The following is a 16,873-nucleotide window of genomic DNA, read 5'->3' as shown; positions in this document are numbered from 1 at the left end:
GTTTGTGTCACCCTGGTTAGAGTCTGGATTCAAACTAAACAACATATCAACTGGTAAACGTGGTGAACGTCCATAAAGTAAGTAAAAAGGTGAAAATCCTGTCACCTCACTTTTGGTACAGTTGTAAGCACGAACTAGTTTGTTTAGTGAGTCTTTCCAGTTACTCTTTTGTTTCTCTGTCAGTGTCTTTAACATCTGGATCAGTGTTCAATTAAATTGTTCAACCTGTCCATTTCCCTGTGGGTGGTAGGGGGTTGCCTTGAACCCGCTACCCCACATATTCCTTCAGTTGAGCAAAAAGTTGATTTTCAAATTGACCAGCCTGATCATGGTGAATCCGAAGAAAGAACCCAAACTTTAAAGCATAGTCATTTAAGATTTTGTTTGCCGCTGTTTTGCCAGATTTGGACGTTGTAGCAGATATTCACATATGAACACTTGGGTCATCATCATACCAGCCCTGAAGACCTGGGCAAATGTCTTGTATACTTGCATGCCTTACCCCACGACTCATTATCTAGTGCGACCTGAACCCTATTACTACCCTAACCCAGGACAGTATAGACTTATTAGACAGCAGACAAGCATTTGAATGTGACTGACACCACCCTACTGAGACCCGACCAGATGACTGTGCTTCTACTGGTACTTGTTGGTATAGTCAAGATGTCGGGGGACATCTTTTAAAGCAGGGGAGTGTGTAGGGGGTTAGAAACGACCTCTGTTACTGTATGTTATTCGATTAGAATTACAAGTCCAGGAGAGGGCGCTACGCGCCTGTGAATGGAACAGAGGAAGACAGATGTAGGCTCAGCTCACGCATGCGCCCGTTAGACATAAATGCCGCTGTGTGAAACTGATTAAACACGGTTGTCTCGTGTCGTCTTGTCCTCGTCGTTCACAGGTATTCAAAATAATATGTGTTAGACCTCCTCAAGATGTCAATGTAATTGGGGGACTTGTTGGGCGATGCTATATATGAAACCTTGTTTTGTGGCTTTGATGAATGTTTTGTGGCTTTGATGAATTTGGATTTTTGGATGTCAATTGTAGTTCCAGTACAACACACACGAGCGTGCAGACATGCATAATCATGTGCGAATGTGGAGGATATATATACAATGTATAGATGTTGAATGTATAGATCTACACATGAACGTATGCGGATATTGAAATTGCTGAAATTGATGTTTTGATGAGTAAATGAGTTAGTCATAAATGCCGCTGTGTGAAGCTGATTAACACGGTTGTCTCGTGTCGTCTTTTCCTCGTCGTTGACAGTGCTACCTGCCTGTGACGCCTTTGGACCGACCCAGATATCCCTAGGCCTGAGGGCCTAGGGGATACCTGGGGATCCACAAGTGAAGAGGCTGAGAGGGTGAAACGCCTCGGTACTGTGACCATAAATCGATATGTGAATGTCCATGCTGCTCAAACTAATCAAACTGACCAGATTAACCAGACCAAAGTTGACTCTGAATTACAGGCTAACCGTGCTGCCATTCTCGAGCTGACTGCACAAGTGACCGCACTCACCAAACACTTTGTCCAAGTTGTTAAACCTACAGTATCGGCGCCTCAGGTAGATCCATGTCCGTCCCTGACTCGATCCTCAACGCGACCCAGACACCAACGAATGAGACGGGCAGGTGTCAGGTCTGTGTGCGAAAGAACATTAAGAGGTGCCCTCACTGTTTCATTTGTGGTCAGGAAGGACATAGAGCTGTGGGCTGTCTGCGAAGAAAGGCACCGGGGAAACAGGGTAAGGTCACTGGAGTGAGGCTTCCAGTGATCAATGCCAATGACAAGCCTCCAGTACAAATCAACTCGGTTGAACCTATTAACCAGTAACCTCATAAGTCTGACGACGGGCAGTGTCAGTCAACATGAAAAAAGAAACATGTAGCACAAGTAATTGGCAAGCGATGTATTGTCTCCTGTGCACTCAATGTGGGGTCCCACTCCAAATGCTGCTTGACTCAGGGTCTCAAGTGACCGTGGTGAGTAGGGCGTGGGTTAGAGGAAGCACTGCCAACGTAACCATTCAGCCACTTTCATCCCTTTTCCCGGAACAAACCGTTTGAGGTATATCTGCAGCGAATGGCACAGCGGTTCCCTTTGATGGATGGGCTAATGTTGGGTTGCAGATACGGAGTGGAAACAATGGACATGCTGACATACAAGTTCCCATACTAATCAGTACGAGGTTGTGTTAACTGTCCTCTCGTAGGAAGCTATGTGATTGCAGAAATGATCAAAGAGAACAATGAACAGGTGGACCTTGCAGCCATACTGTAAGAAGCCATGAGTGTCAGCGAACGCACTGTAGAGACCTTGATTTCTGTTCTTCAGAAATTTTGGCCCTGATGAGACATTCCTCCGGTTACCATGTGTGTGTTGGGAAGAAGGGACTCATTATTCCTGCGGGCAAGATATGGGAGGTGAAGTGCAGAGTCAGAGCATGGCCCAAGGGGGGGAACAATTCTATTTTGAGCCCAGTATAGGGAAGGAACTGCCCTGAGGGGGCTAGAGCCGTTCTCTTCGTTAGTACATGTACCAGTGGGCCGACAAAAAATTGTAAAAAATCCCATTCAGAATGTTAGTAAACATGACATTCATCGTTCACAGAGAACTATTCTGGGCTCAATTGAGGAAGTTACTGGGGGTCATGCCCTTTAAGGAGTGCTCCGACAATCCAAAGCCGCTAAACAGTCCCACCGTTAAAATCTGCTCGGCTCTGACCACAGACAAGTGGCATCCTCGCGGTTTGACTTGTCACAATCTCAAAGAGGAAGAACACGGGGATTGGCAGAGACATGTTTCATGAAGAGTCAGATGTCTTTGCAAGAGGTAATGATGATATAGGTTGCATTCCAAACCTGCAACTCAAGATCCAAACTCACTGACATCACGCCGGTGCAAAAGCGTTACAATGCCATTCCAAAACCCCTTTACCAAGAGGTCAAAGACTATGTGCAAAACCTACTTCACCTTGGTTGGATAAGAAAATCCACTTCAGCATACTCCATCTCTTGTCGTCTGTGTTAGAAAAAAAAAGATAAAAAAGTTAGGGGAGCTAAATCGCAAAAACTGTCCCCGATCGTCACCCACTCATTTCAATATCTGCTAGATAACCTGGGGGGTCTACTCTTGGTTCTCAATACTCGAACAAGGCAGCGCTTACCACCAGGGCTTTGTTGATGGACAGTTCCAGGCATCTAGCGGCTTTTCAGCACCCTTGGGGGCTGTACGAGTGGCTCAGCCTCCCATTTGGCATAAACTAATGTGCCAGCAGCCTTTCAAAGATGTATGGTGGGACGTTCTTGATGGCCTGAGGGACGAATGCTGCTCTCCTTTTCTGGATGACGTGCTCTGCTTTTCAAAAATCATTTCATGAACACGTAGAGGACCTGAGGAAAGTTCTTCACCGCCTGCAGGAGCATGGCATAAAGCTACGTCTGAATAAATGTGAACTGTTCAAACGACATATGAGGTACTTGCGTCGTCTCGTGTCAAGTGATGGTGTCCGCATAGACCCTAAAGACCTGGAAGCCGTTTTGCAGTTAAAAGAGAGACACCACGCCAAATGTGGGGGAAGTCAGAGCTCTATTGGGGTTATTGGGCTAACTATAGATCCTTCGTACAGGACTTTGACAGGATTGCACGGCCGCTGTTTAAACTGATATATGGTGGCCACTCAGCCTGACCAGAGGCCAGTTCACAACACCGCTGCACGCCAAATGAAAGTCACCAAGTTAGGCCAGCTTCCCTCTGGTAACACTGTCCAGTGGGGCCCCGAACACAGTGCTGTGGTCTCCCGCCTGGTAGATATATTGACCGGTCCACATATTTTTAGCCTACCCTGGACTTTAATCTGCCCTTTGTGTTAAATATGGACGCATCCAATGAAGTTTGGGGGGTGGGCTTTATCAGCAGCAGGGAGATAAACTTTCGCGTTGTTGCTTATGGATCCAGAACACTCTCACCTTCAGAGAAAAAATATATTCTCCATTCTGGAAAGCTTGATTTTCTGGCGTTTGAAGTGGGCAATCTGCGACAAATTTCGAGATTATCTCTACTATGCACCCACATTTCACTGTGTACACGGACAATAACCACCTCGCGTATGTCCTGAGCTGTCATGATCTGGTTGACGACCAACGGGGGGCGCTGTCGGCCCCGCCTGCACCTGCACAGGTGCTGGTCGTCCCGATCAGATTGGCGACCAGCGGGTAGCGACGTCAGCCCTGCCGGCAGCCTCGCAGGTGCTGGTCGTTATAATCAATAACACTTAAAAGGACACCTGGCACGATCATCCGGTGCCGATTCATTGTTTGTTTGCTGCTTGGTTGCAGCATGCATCGTGTACAGTGTTTGTTTAACCTTGGCGGACTTTTACACTTGGTTTTCTTTTGCTACTTTGTATTTTTTCCATTCAGATCATTTTGATGTTTTACATTTTGTTCCTGCTGACTTTATTTTAATACAATTTGTCAAACAACCTCCTGCTCCCTCCTGCCTGCTTTTTTGGTATCCGAACCCGCCATAACACCTTGCAATAACGTGACAGAATGAATCGCCAAACCATCGGATCCCGCAGGTACATCGGACCCGTCTCATTTCCACCCTGTGCCTGGCAATGCTACGGTCCACGTTAGCGCAAGCATCGTCGCGTTTGAATTGCGTCACTCGACGAGCCGCAACGTCCCACGTAAACGTCCGGCCGAGGACCTCCTTCCAGGTGGCCGTCCAGGGGTGACACTGGGTGACTGGCATTGCACGCCCACGTCCAGCCACGCTGTCGGTCGTGCATGACGAATTGAGTCTCATCCACGACGAGCCGTGCAACGTCCGCGTCAACGTCAGTCCGAGGGACCCCACTCACCGCTGGATCCCGGAGCGGCTCTGGACTGGTCTCGTTCCCCCGGAGGCCGGGCAGTGGCACGCCCACGTCGGCGTCCGGCCGAGACCTTTTCCCATACGGCCGTACGGGGTGCCATTCTTTGCCTGGCAGTTCGACGTCCACGCAGAGCCATGCGCCGTCGCGTGAACGTGCGAGAGGGGATCGCACTCACGCCCACGACGATCCGTGCCGCGTCTTCGTCCACCCCAGGCCGAGTCCGTTCCCATCAGGCCGCCCCCCCGTCGTATGCTGGAGAGGGCAGCGGTTGCCCTCTCCACCGACCGTTTCCCTGGCGAGTGGACCTTTTTGGGAGACTGTTGGGACTTCTGGAAGCAGTGCCTTGAAGGGGGGGTACTGTCATGATCTGGTTGGCGACCAACGGGGGGCGCTGTAGGCCCCGCCTGCACCTGCACAGGTGCTGGTCGTTACGATCAGATAGGCGACCAGCGGATAGCGACGTCTCAGCCCTGCCGGAAGCCTCGCAGGTGCTGGTCGTTATAATCAATGACACTTAAAAGGGACACCTGGCACGATCATCCGGTGCCGATTCATTGTTTGTTTGCTGCTTGTGTTGCTGCATGCATTGTGTACGTGTTTGTGTAACCTTGGCGGACTTTTTCTTTTGGTCTTCTTTTGCTACTTTGTATTTTTTCCATTCAGATCATTTTGATGTTTTACATTTTGTTCCTGCTGACAAAAAACAAACACAAAGTGTTTATTTTAATACAATTTGTCAAACAACCTCCTGCTCCCCCTGCCTGCTTTTTGGGATCCGAACCCGCCATCACCACCTCGCAAACCGTGACATGAGCACGGCCAAACTCAATGCTGCGGACATCGCTGGGTGGGTTGAATTGGCGGATTTCCACTTCACAATTAAGCGCAGGCCAGGCAAGGCGATGCTGATTCCGACACACTGTCGCGTTATCCAGTTAAACTGGGGGGGACACACAGAGGTGTACACTGAAACTTTTCCTCCAGAAGTGATTTACACCATATGGAGGGGGACAAGGCTGTGGCTGAAGAGGATGTGCCATGGATGGATGTGTTGCAACTCACCTCTGATGGTGAGGATTTTCTCCGGGTGGCAATCCCCGTTATAACTCCAGATGATATCAGAGCTGCTCAGGAAGAGGATGCATCAATCTCTGAGGTAATGACACTGAAGAGGAGGGGATGGAACCCCAATGACAAAGATAAAAGACAAATGGGACCAGAGGAAAGGAGACTAGTACACGAATGGAATAGACTTAAACTGGACAATGGAATTTTATACAGACAGGCGGGGAAATGGAAACAGCTCGTTCTCCCTAGTAAACTTAAGTCGACTGTGCTCAAACACCTGCATGTCGGAGCTGACAAGGTGATCACCCTTGCAAGGCAGAGGTTCTATTGGCCATTCATGCAGCACGAAATAGAAAACTACGTAATTCGCCAGTATTCCTGCATTAAACAGAAACGACCCACCAAAAAGCACCCATGGGCAACATCCCTATTAGTGCCCCATTTGAGCTCATTTCTATTGATTATCTCAATCTTGAGCCAAGTAAAGGAGGCTATGAATATATTCTAGTCCTGGTAGACCACTTTACTCGTTTCGCACAATCCTACCCGACTAAGAATAAGTCAGGCAAGGTTGCTGCTGAGAAAATCTTTTGTGATTTTATTCCACTGTTCTCTTGTCCAGAGAGACTACATCATGATCAAGGTCGGGAGTTTCACAACAGTCGATTCCAGCGGCTTCAAGAGTTGTCTGGCATTGTGCATTCCTGAACCACCCCATACCATCCGCAGAGCAACCCTGTAAAACGTCTGAATACGCACGCTCCAAGAGGAAAGGAAAGCTGAGTGGAAAGACTATTTGCCTGAAGTAGTTCATGCGTACAACTGTACAAAACATGAGTCCGTTGGCTATTCACCGTTCTTCTTCCTCTATGGAAGGTCTCCCCGGTTGCCCATCGACTTAGTTGTTGGTCTGACAGCTGACAAAGAAGTAAAAAGCTGACAGGAATACGCACCTAGGTGGGCCTGTCGAATGCAAGATGCTTACAGAATTGCCTCTGAGAACAGTCAAAAGAGCTCTGAAAAAGGGAAGAAATACTCTGACTGTGGTGTTAAAGGCATTGTACTCCAGCCAGGGGATTGTGTACTTGTCAGGAACCTATCTGAGAGAGGTTGATCTGGCAAGCTCCGGGTTTATTGGGAGGAAAGAGTCCACAGGGTCATTGGGAGACGGACCAGTGTACAAGGTTCTGGCAGCAAAACGGGGACAAAACTACCCGTGTGTTACACCGTAATCTCCTACCGTCTGTCAATGATTTGCCAGTTGAACAGCCCCGTAGGGTGAAGAATAAACAGAAAAACAGCTAGACAGACAGGCTTATAGCAGGGAAGCAGTTGGGCAGGAGTCTGGATATTCAGATGAAGAGGAGGGATGTTAATACATTCTCCGACGATTACCTCAGTCAGTCATCAGGCGTTTCAACCTGAACCTTACAATTTCAGAGCTGTAGCATCAGAATTCCACCCCCAGGCGCAAACTACGGAACCAGAGGATGGGCAGCAGCTAGAGGAAGCTTTTCCATTGGCCTACCAGCATCATTACCAAAACCAACACCCTGCCTGCTGAAGGAAGCCCGGAACAGCCTGTAATGGGTGATAACTACACGTTTTTTTTATGTTGACTGACACTGCGTCGTCAGACTTATGGATGTTACTGGTTCAACCGTGTTGATTTGTACTGGAGGCTTGTCATTGCCATTGATCACTGGAACCTTCACTCCAGGACCTTACCCCGTTTCCCGGTGCCTTTCTTCGCAGACAGCCCACAGCTCTATGTCCTTCCTGACCACAAATGAAACAGTGAGGGCAGCTCTTAATGTTCTTTCGCACACAGACCTGACACCTGTGAGGATCATATTGCGCATTTTATTGCCTGAAACGCATTTTCAGAGCAAGAGAAACACATTTTCTGAATTTAATGTTTTCTTCATGGTTTAAAGTTTTTTTATGAAATTAGTGTCTGAATAGGCTGCACAGTGCTAATCTGACACCTATACAAGTGAAAACATGAAGACTAAGCCTTCTGTTTAGCTGTTATGATCATGTGAACTTTTTATTGCCCTAATCGCATTTTCAGAGCAAGAGAAACACGTTTTCTGAACAAAAAATTTCTGAACAAGTCTGCATTATATTAATTTTTATGATGTATCTATTTAGGCTGCAGAGGGCTAATTTGACACTTATACAAGCCAAAACATGAAGATTCAGCCTTTTGTTTAGCTGTGAGGATCATATTGCGCTTTTTATTGCCTTAAACGCATTTTCAGAGCAAGAGAAACACGTTTTCTGAATTTAATGTTTTCTTCATGGTTTGAAGTTTTTTGATGAAATTAGTGTCTGAATAGGCTGCACAGTGCTAATCTGACACTTATACAAGTGAAGACATGAAGACTAAGCCTTTTGTTTAGCTCTGGGGATCATATGAACTTTTTATTGCCTTAAACGCATTTTCAGAGCAAGAGAAACACGTTTTCTGAAGTAAATGTTTTCTTTATGGTTTTATGTTTTATAATGAAATGTGTGTGTATTTAGGCTGCATAATGCTAATATGACACTTATACAAGTGAAAACATGAATATATAGCCTTTTTTTAGTTGTGATGATCATGTGAACTTTTGATTGCCTTAAAAGCATTTTCAGAGCAAGAGAAAAAACGTTTTCTGAACAAAATATTTTCTGCATTGTTTTAATATTAATGATGTATCATATAGGCTGCAGAGTGCTCATATGACACTTATACAAGTGAAAACATGAAGATTCAGCCTTTTATTTAGCTGTGAGGATCATAAGAACTTTTTATTGCCTTAAACGCATTTTCAGAGGAAGAGAAACACGTTTTCTGAACTTAATGTTTTATTCATTGTTTTCACTTTTTTTTAATGAAATTAGTGTGTATATGGCTGCAGTGTGCTGATTTGACACTTATACAAGTGAAAACATGAAGATTCAGCCTTTTGTTTAGCTGTGAGGATCATATGAACTTTTTATTGCCTTAAACGCATTTTCAGAGCAAGAGAAACACATTTTCTGAACTTAATGTTTTCTTAATGGTTTCAAGTTTTATGATGAAATTAGTGTCTATATAGGCTGCAGAGGGCTCATCTGATACTTATACAAGTGAAAAGATGAAGATTCAGCCTTTTGGTTAGCTGTGAGGATCATATGAACTTTTTATTGCCTTAAACGCATTTTCAGGGCATGAGAAACACATTTTCTGAACTTAATGTTTCTTAATGGTTTCAAGTTTTATGATGAAATTAGTGTCCATATAGGCTGCAGAGTGCTCATCTGACACTTATCCAAGTGAAAACATGAAGATTCAGCCTTTTGTTTAGCTGTGAGGATCATATGAAATTTTTATTGCCTTAAACGCATTTTCAGAGCAAGAGAAACACATTTTCTGAACTTAATGTTTTCTTAATGGTTTCAAGTTTTATGATGAAATTAGTGTCCATATAGGCTGCAGAGTGCTCATCTGACACTTATACCAGTGAAAACATGAAGATTCAGCCTTTTGTTTAGCTGTGAGGATCATAAATTTTTATTGGCTTAAACGCATTTTCAGAGCAAGAGAAACACATTTTCTGAACTTAATGTTTTCTTAATGGTTTCAAGTTTTATGATGCAATTAGTGAAAATATCGGCTGCAGAGTGCTTATCTGACACTTATACAAGTGAAAACATGAAGATTTAGCCTTTTGTTTAGCTGTGGGGATCATATGAACTTTTTATTGCCTTAAACGCATTTTCAGAGCAAGAGAAACACGTTTTCTGAACTTAATGTTTTATTCATTGTTTTAACTTTTTTTGATGAAATTAGTGTGTATATAGGCTGCAGTGTGCTGATCTAAAACTTATACAAGTGAAAACATGATGATTCAGCCTTTTGTTTAGCTGTGATGATCATATGAACTTTTTTATTGCCTTAAACGCATTTTCAAGAGAAACACGTTTTCTGAACTTAATGTTTTATTCATTGTTTTAACTTTTTTTTGGTGAAATTAGGCTGCACAGTGCTTATCTGACACTTATACAAGTGAAAACATGAAGATTCAGCCTTTTGTTTAGCTGTGATGATCATTAGAACTTTTTATTGCCTTAAACGCATTTTCAGAGCAAGAGAAAACACATTTTCTGAACTTAATGTTTTCTTAATGGTTTCAAGTTTTATGATTAAATTAGTGTCCATATAGGCTCCAGAGTGCTCATATGACACTTATACAAGTGAAAACATGAAGATTCAGCCTTTTGTTTAGCTGTGAGGATCATAAGAACTTTTTATTGCCTTAAACGCATTTTCAGAGCAAGAGAAACACGTTTTCTGAACTTAATGTTTTATTCATTGTTTTCACTTTTTTTAATGAAATTAGTGTGTATATAGGCTGCAGTGTGCTGATTTGACACTTATACAAGTGAAAACATGAAGATTCAGCCTTTTGTTTAGCTGTGATGATCATATGAACTTTTTATTGCCTTAAACACATTTTCAGAGGAAGAGAAATACGTTTTCTGAACTTAATGTTTTATTCATTTTTTTAACTTTTTTGATGAAATTAGGCTGCAGAGTGGTCATCTGACACTTATACAAGTGAAAACATGAAATTTAGCCTTTTGTTTAGCTGTGAGGATCATATGAACTTTTTATTGCCTTAAACGCATTTTCAGAGCAAGAGAAACACATTTTCTGAACTAAATGTTTTCTTAATGGTTTCAAGTTTTATGATGAAATTAGTGTCAATATAGGCTGCAGAGTGCTCATCTGACAATTATACAAGTGAAAACATGAAGATTCAGCCTTTTGTTTACTGTGAGGATCATATGAACTTTTTATTGCCTTAAACGCAAAAAAAAAGTTAAAACAATGAATAAACCATTAAGTTCAGAAAACGTGTTTCTCTTGCTCTGAAAATGCGTTTAAGGCAATAAGAAGTTCATATGATCCTCACAGCTAAACAAAAGGCTGAATCTTCCACATCTCCTTTGTTTCTTAAAAATGGGCAAGTCCACTTCGTCTCCATTCTTCAGGCATATGTTCAATCTAAGATCTTGTTGAATAACCCAGTCAGGAACACCACCACCACCTCTCCAAGACACTTCCATACCTTTTCGATTGGTAAATCATCAGGCCCGAGTGCCTTTCCCCCCTTCATCCTCATCAGCGCCCTCCTCACTTCATCCTTGCTATTGCTTGCTACGTCTTGGTCCACAACATTCAAGTCTTCTACTCTTTGTTCCTTCTCATTTTCGTCATTCATCAATTCTTCAAAGTACTCTTTCCATCTTGCACACTACGGCACCTGTTAATACATTGCCATCTCTTACCTTAATCACCCGAACCAGCTGCAGGTCCTTACCATCTTTGTCTCTCTGTCTCGCCAGCCTGTAAAGATCAGTCTCACCGTCCTTGCTGTCCAGTCGAGCATATAAGTCATCAGAGGCCTCTTGTTTGGCCTTTGCCACCTTTACTTTAAACGTGCGCTGCATCTCCTTGTACTGCTGTCTACTATCGTCCGTCCTCTCAGTGTCCCACTTCTTCTTTGCTAACCTCTTTCACTGTATTGCACCTCCCCATTCCACCACCGATCCGGTATGGGATTCATAGGTTTGATTCGCATATTTGTTTTGGCATTTTTTTTAATTTTTTTTTTTACGTCGGATGCCCTTCCGACACAGTCTCTGTATTTATCCGGGCTTGGGACCGGCACAATAAGACACTGGCTTGTGCCCCCTTGTGGCTACATTCACATACATTGGGCATGACCCCAGTAACTTCCTCAATTGAGCCCAGAATAGTTCTCTGTGAAAGATGAATGTCATGTTTACTAACATTCTGAATGGGAATTTTTAAAATTTTTGTAGGCCCACTGGGTACATGTACTAACGAAGAGAACGGCTCTCGCCCCTCAGGGCACTTGTTCCCATACTGGGCTCAAATAGCATTGTTCCCCCCTTTGGGCCATGCTCGACTCTGCACTTCACCTCGCATATCTTGCCCGCAGGAATACTGAGCCTCTTCTTTCCAACACACACAGGGTACTGGAGGATTGTCTCATCAGGGCCCAATTTCTGAAGAACAGAAATCAAGGTCTCTACTGTGCGTTCGTTGACACTCATGGCTTCTTTCAGTATGGCTACAATGTCCACCCTGTTCATTGTTCTCTTTGATCATTTCTTGCAATCACATTGATTCCTACGAGAGGACAGTTAACACAACTCGTCCTGATAATATGGGAACTTGTATGTCAGCATGTCCATGGTTTCCACTCCGTATCTGCAACCCAACATTAGCCCCATCCATGAAAGGGAACCGCTGTGCCATTCGCTGCAGATACCTCTAACACGGTTGTCTCGTGTCGTCTTTTTCCTCGTCGTTCACGGTGCTACCTGCCTGTGACGCCCAATTGTAACCGGCCTCAGGCCTTTGGATACCTGGGTCGGTCCAAAGGCGTCACAGGCAGGTAGCACTGTGAACGACGAGGAAAAGACGACATGAGACAACCGTGTTAATCGGCTTCACACAGCGGCATTTATGACTAACTCATTTACTCATCAAAACATCTCATCTCATCTCATTTTCCGTACCGCTTATTCCACATTAGGGTCGCGGGGGTTGCTGGAGCCTATCTCAGCTGTCTTCGGGCACGAGGCGGGGGACACCCTGAATTGGTTGCCAGCCAATCGCAGGGCACACAAAGACATACAACAGTCACTCTCACACTCACACCTAGGGACAATTTGGAGTGGTCAATCTGCCTGCCATGCATGTTTTTGGAGTGTGGGAGGAAACCGGAGGACCCGGAGAAAACCCACGCGGGTCCGGGGAGAACATGCAAACTCCACACAGGGAGGCCGGACAGGGACGCGAACCGGCGACCTCTGCACTGTGAAGCCGTTGTGCTAACCACTCGACTACCGGGCCGCCTCATCAAAACATCAATTCAGCAATTTCATTCATCGAAGTCACAACACAAGGTTTCTTATATAGCATCGCCCAACAAGTCCCCAATTACTGTTGCTCTGCGGATGGTATGGGGTGGTTCGGGAATGCGCAATGCCAGCCAACTGTTGAAGCTGCTGGAATAGACTGTTTTCAAACTCCCGACCTTGATCATGATGTACTCTCTGGATAAGAGAACCGTGGAATAAAATCACTAAAGATTTTCTCAGCAGCAACCTTGCCTGACCTATTCTTAGTCGGGTAGGCTTGTGAGAAACGAGTAAAGTGGTCTACCAGGACTAGAATATACTCATAGCCTCCTTTACTTGGGGATACTCAAGATGGAGATAATCAATAGCATGAGCTCAAATGGGGCACTAGTAGTGATGTTGCCCATGGGTGCTTTTTCTGGAAAGGGTGGGTCGTTTCTGTTAAATGCAGGAACACTGGCAAATTACATAGTTTTCTTTTTCGTGCTGCATGCATGGCCAATAGAAACTCTGTCTTGCAAGGTTGATCACCTTGTCAGCTCCAACATGACCCATGACATCATGCAGGAGTTTGAGCACAGTCGACTTCAGCTTAATAGGGAGAACGAGCTTTTTGCATTTCCCCGCCTGTCTGTATAAAATTCCCTTGTCCAGTTTCAGTGTATTCCATTCGTGTACTAGTCTCCTTGCCTCTGGTCCCATTTGTCTTTTATCTTTGTCATTGGGGTTTCATCCCCTACTCTTCAGTGTCATTACCTCAGAGATTGATGCATCCTCTCCCTGAGCAGCTCTGATATCATCTGGAGTGATAACGGGGACTGTCACCGGAAGAAAATCCTCACCATCAGAGGTGAGTTGCAACACAGCCATCTATGGCACATCCTCCTCAGCCACAGCCTTGTCCCCCTGCCATATGGTGTAAACCACGTCTGGGGGCAAATTTTCAATGTACTCCTCCAATGTGTCCCCCCCAGCTTAAATGGATAACGCGACAGTGTGTCTGCATCAGCATTCACCTTGCCTGGCCTGGACTTTATTGTGAAGTGGAAATCCGCCAATTCACCCACCCAGCGATGTCCGGCAGCATTGAGTTTGGCCGTGCTTAAGACGTACGCGAGGGGGTTATTTTCCGTGTACACAGTGAATGTGGGTCACCATCACCTGACACGAGACGACCCAATTACCTCACTTGTCGTTTGAACAGTTCACATTTATTTGGACGTAGGAGAGCAGCATTCGTCCGTCAGGCCATCAAGAACGTCCTCCATACATCTTTGAAAGGCTGCTGGCGCATTAGTTAGGCCAAATGGGAGCCGGAGCCACTCGTACAGCCCCCAAGGGGTGCTGAAAGCCGTTAGATGCCTGGAAGTGTCATCAACAAAGCCCTGGTGGTAAGCGCTGCCTTGGTCGAGTATTGAGAACCAAGAGTAGCCCCCCAGGTTATTGGATTGGATATGCCTTTATTCGTCTCACAGTGGATAAATTTACATTTCACAGCAGCAAAGTGATGACAGGAATGAAAGTAGAAAAAAAAAAAACATGAGCTGCTGGAAAGACAGCCACTCTCGCGGCGCCGTCTTGAAGTCAAAAGAACAAAAAAAAACTAAATAACAAATAATATGACAGTATAGATGTGACGGGTGTCACAACAGTGACTGTCTTCATCTCCACAATGCTGCCGTATTAATGAAGACGAGACGCGTGGATGTATCTTTTTATTTCTTTTATTTCTGCAACACAGTATGGCAGAAGGGATGGGTGAAGTCGCATGGGTTTCGTCTTGTGATTAGCCTGAATCTCCTCGAGATTGTTTTCAAATGCAAAACATTGTAGATAACAAAACAGAATTAACAACGTGTGATCGTATAGTGGTTATTTACAGAAAAAGAGAATACAACACAAGTTCACTGTTATTTACAAGATGTCCCTGAACGCATCATGGGCGGAGACTCGGCAGAACACGCGGTGCGCTTGTAATGGCTGGCGCGCAGTTCAACCCGCCACGGACGCTCACGGGCAAATGAAACACGACACAAGAAACTAAATATTGTTCAATAAAAACGAAATGAAACAATTATTACCTGCAACACAGTATGGCAGAAGGGATGGGTGAAGTCGCATGGGTTTCGTCTTGTGATTAACTGCGATAGAAAAGCACATGTGCTCCAAAGTTCCACTCGACAAAACGTGAAGTAAATAATGAACACAAAAAGTAATCTGGACTCGAAATGAATAAGGGAACAATTAGATAACACTAGACAGTACAAAATGGGAAACAAAATAAGATAATGTCATGAAAATGCGCGTTAATCAAGACCAATAGAAAATTGCGACTCACCCTGAATCTCCTCGAGATTGTTCTGGAAACTATGGGCGGGACATAGTGCCACACTGTGCCGCCGTTGCGTCACTTTCTTCATAATTTAAATAATTTAAAGTGCACAACTCCGTTACATACACCCCCCCTTAAATTATGCAGAAGTGAGGCAACATACACACGGAAGACTACAGAAAGACCAACAGGCACAATAGACAAGGTTATCGGGCAAGGATGTACAAGAATGCTGTCTAATTATGTCACTCATCTGACCAACTACGTCAGGTGACTGGAGTAAGGGATCTGTCGCCGGTGTGTCAGGGTCTGTGCGCTCGTCGGAGATGCACTGCACCGGGTCTGGGAAGGAACTCTGTCCCCACTAACATAAGTGGCCTCAGCTCGCACCTGCCCATTCCTCTCTGTACAAACTACATCCCTCTGCATAGCACTACATAACTGTGACAGACTGGAGAAAGGGTTCTGTTGCCGGTATATCAGTTGTCTGTGCGCTCGTCGTAGATGCTCTGCACTGGGTCTGGGAAGGAACTCTGTCCCCACTAACATAAGTGGCCTCAGCTTCAACCTGCCCATTCCCCTCTGTACAACCTACACCACTTTGCATTGCACTACACAACTGTTACACGGTTGGGAAGCCTCTACCTCTACCAATACACTCATTCAAAGGTGTGCTACTTGTTACTTGTAAGGAGCTCATTCTTAGACTTAACACACAAAAACACGTACATGAAAAAAAACACACTAATTGCAAAACAGCAGGTAACAATTAACACACTACATGTATTTTCAAAACGGGGGTCGACACACCGTCCACCGAGTGATGGGACTGCACAGCGTCCTCATTGTGCAGCATCGCGGTCCCGGTCCGAAGTGGAGAGTCATTTGTGATCCGGGTCACGGCACCAATGTGACGGGGTCACAACAGTGACTGTCTTCATCTCCACGATGCTGCCGTATTAATGAAGACGAGACGCGTGGATGTGTCTTTTTATTTTTTTATTTCTGCAAACACAGTATGGCAGAAGGGATGGGTGAAGTCGCATGGGTTTCGTCTTGGATTAACCTGAATCTCCTCGAGATTTTTTCAAATGCAAAACATTGTAGATAACAAAACAGAATTAACAACGTGTGATCGTATAGTGGTTATTTACAGAAAAAGAGAATACAACACAAGTTCACTGTTATTTACAAGATGTCCCTGAACGCATCATGGGCGGAGACTCGGCAGAACACGCGGTGCGCTTGTAATGGCTGGCCACGCAGTTCAACCCGCCACGGACACTCACGGGCAAATGAAACACGACACAAGAAACTAAATATTGTTCAATAAAAACGAAATGAAACAATTATTACCTGCAACACAGTATGGCAGAAGGGATGGGTGAAGTCGCATGGGTTTCGTCTTGTGATTAACTGCGATAGAAAAGCACATGTGCTCCAAAGTTCCACTCGACAAAACGTGAAGTAAATAATGACACAAAAAGTAATTTGGACTCGAAATGAATAAGAGAACTAATTAGATAAACACTAGACAGTACAAAAGGGGAAACAAAATAAGATATTGTCATGAAAATGCGCGTTAATCAAGACCAATACAAAATTGCGACTCACCCTGAATCTCCTCGAGATTGTTCTGGAAACTATGG

Source organism: Hippocampus bargibanti, linkage group LG12, assembly GCF_051943395.1.
Source record: "Hippocampus bargibanti isolate YZ-2025 linkage group LG12, ASM5194339v1, whole genome shotgun sequence".
NCBI lineage: Eukaryota > Metazoa > Chordata > Actinopteri > Syngnathiformes > Syngnathidae > Hippocampus > Hippocampus bargibanti.
The sequence above is the reverse complement of the archived record's forward strand: the minus strand, read 5'-3'. Positions refer to the sequence as shown.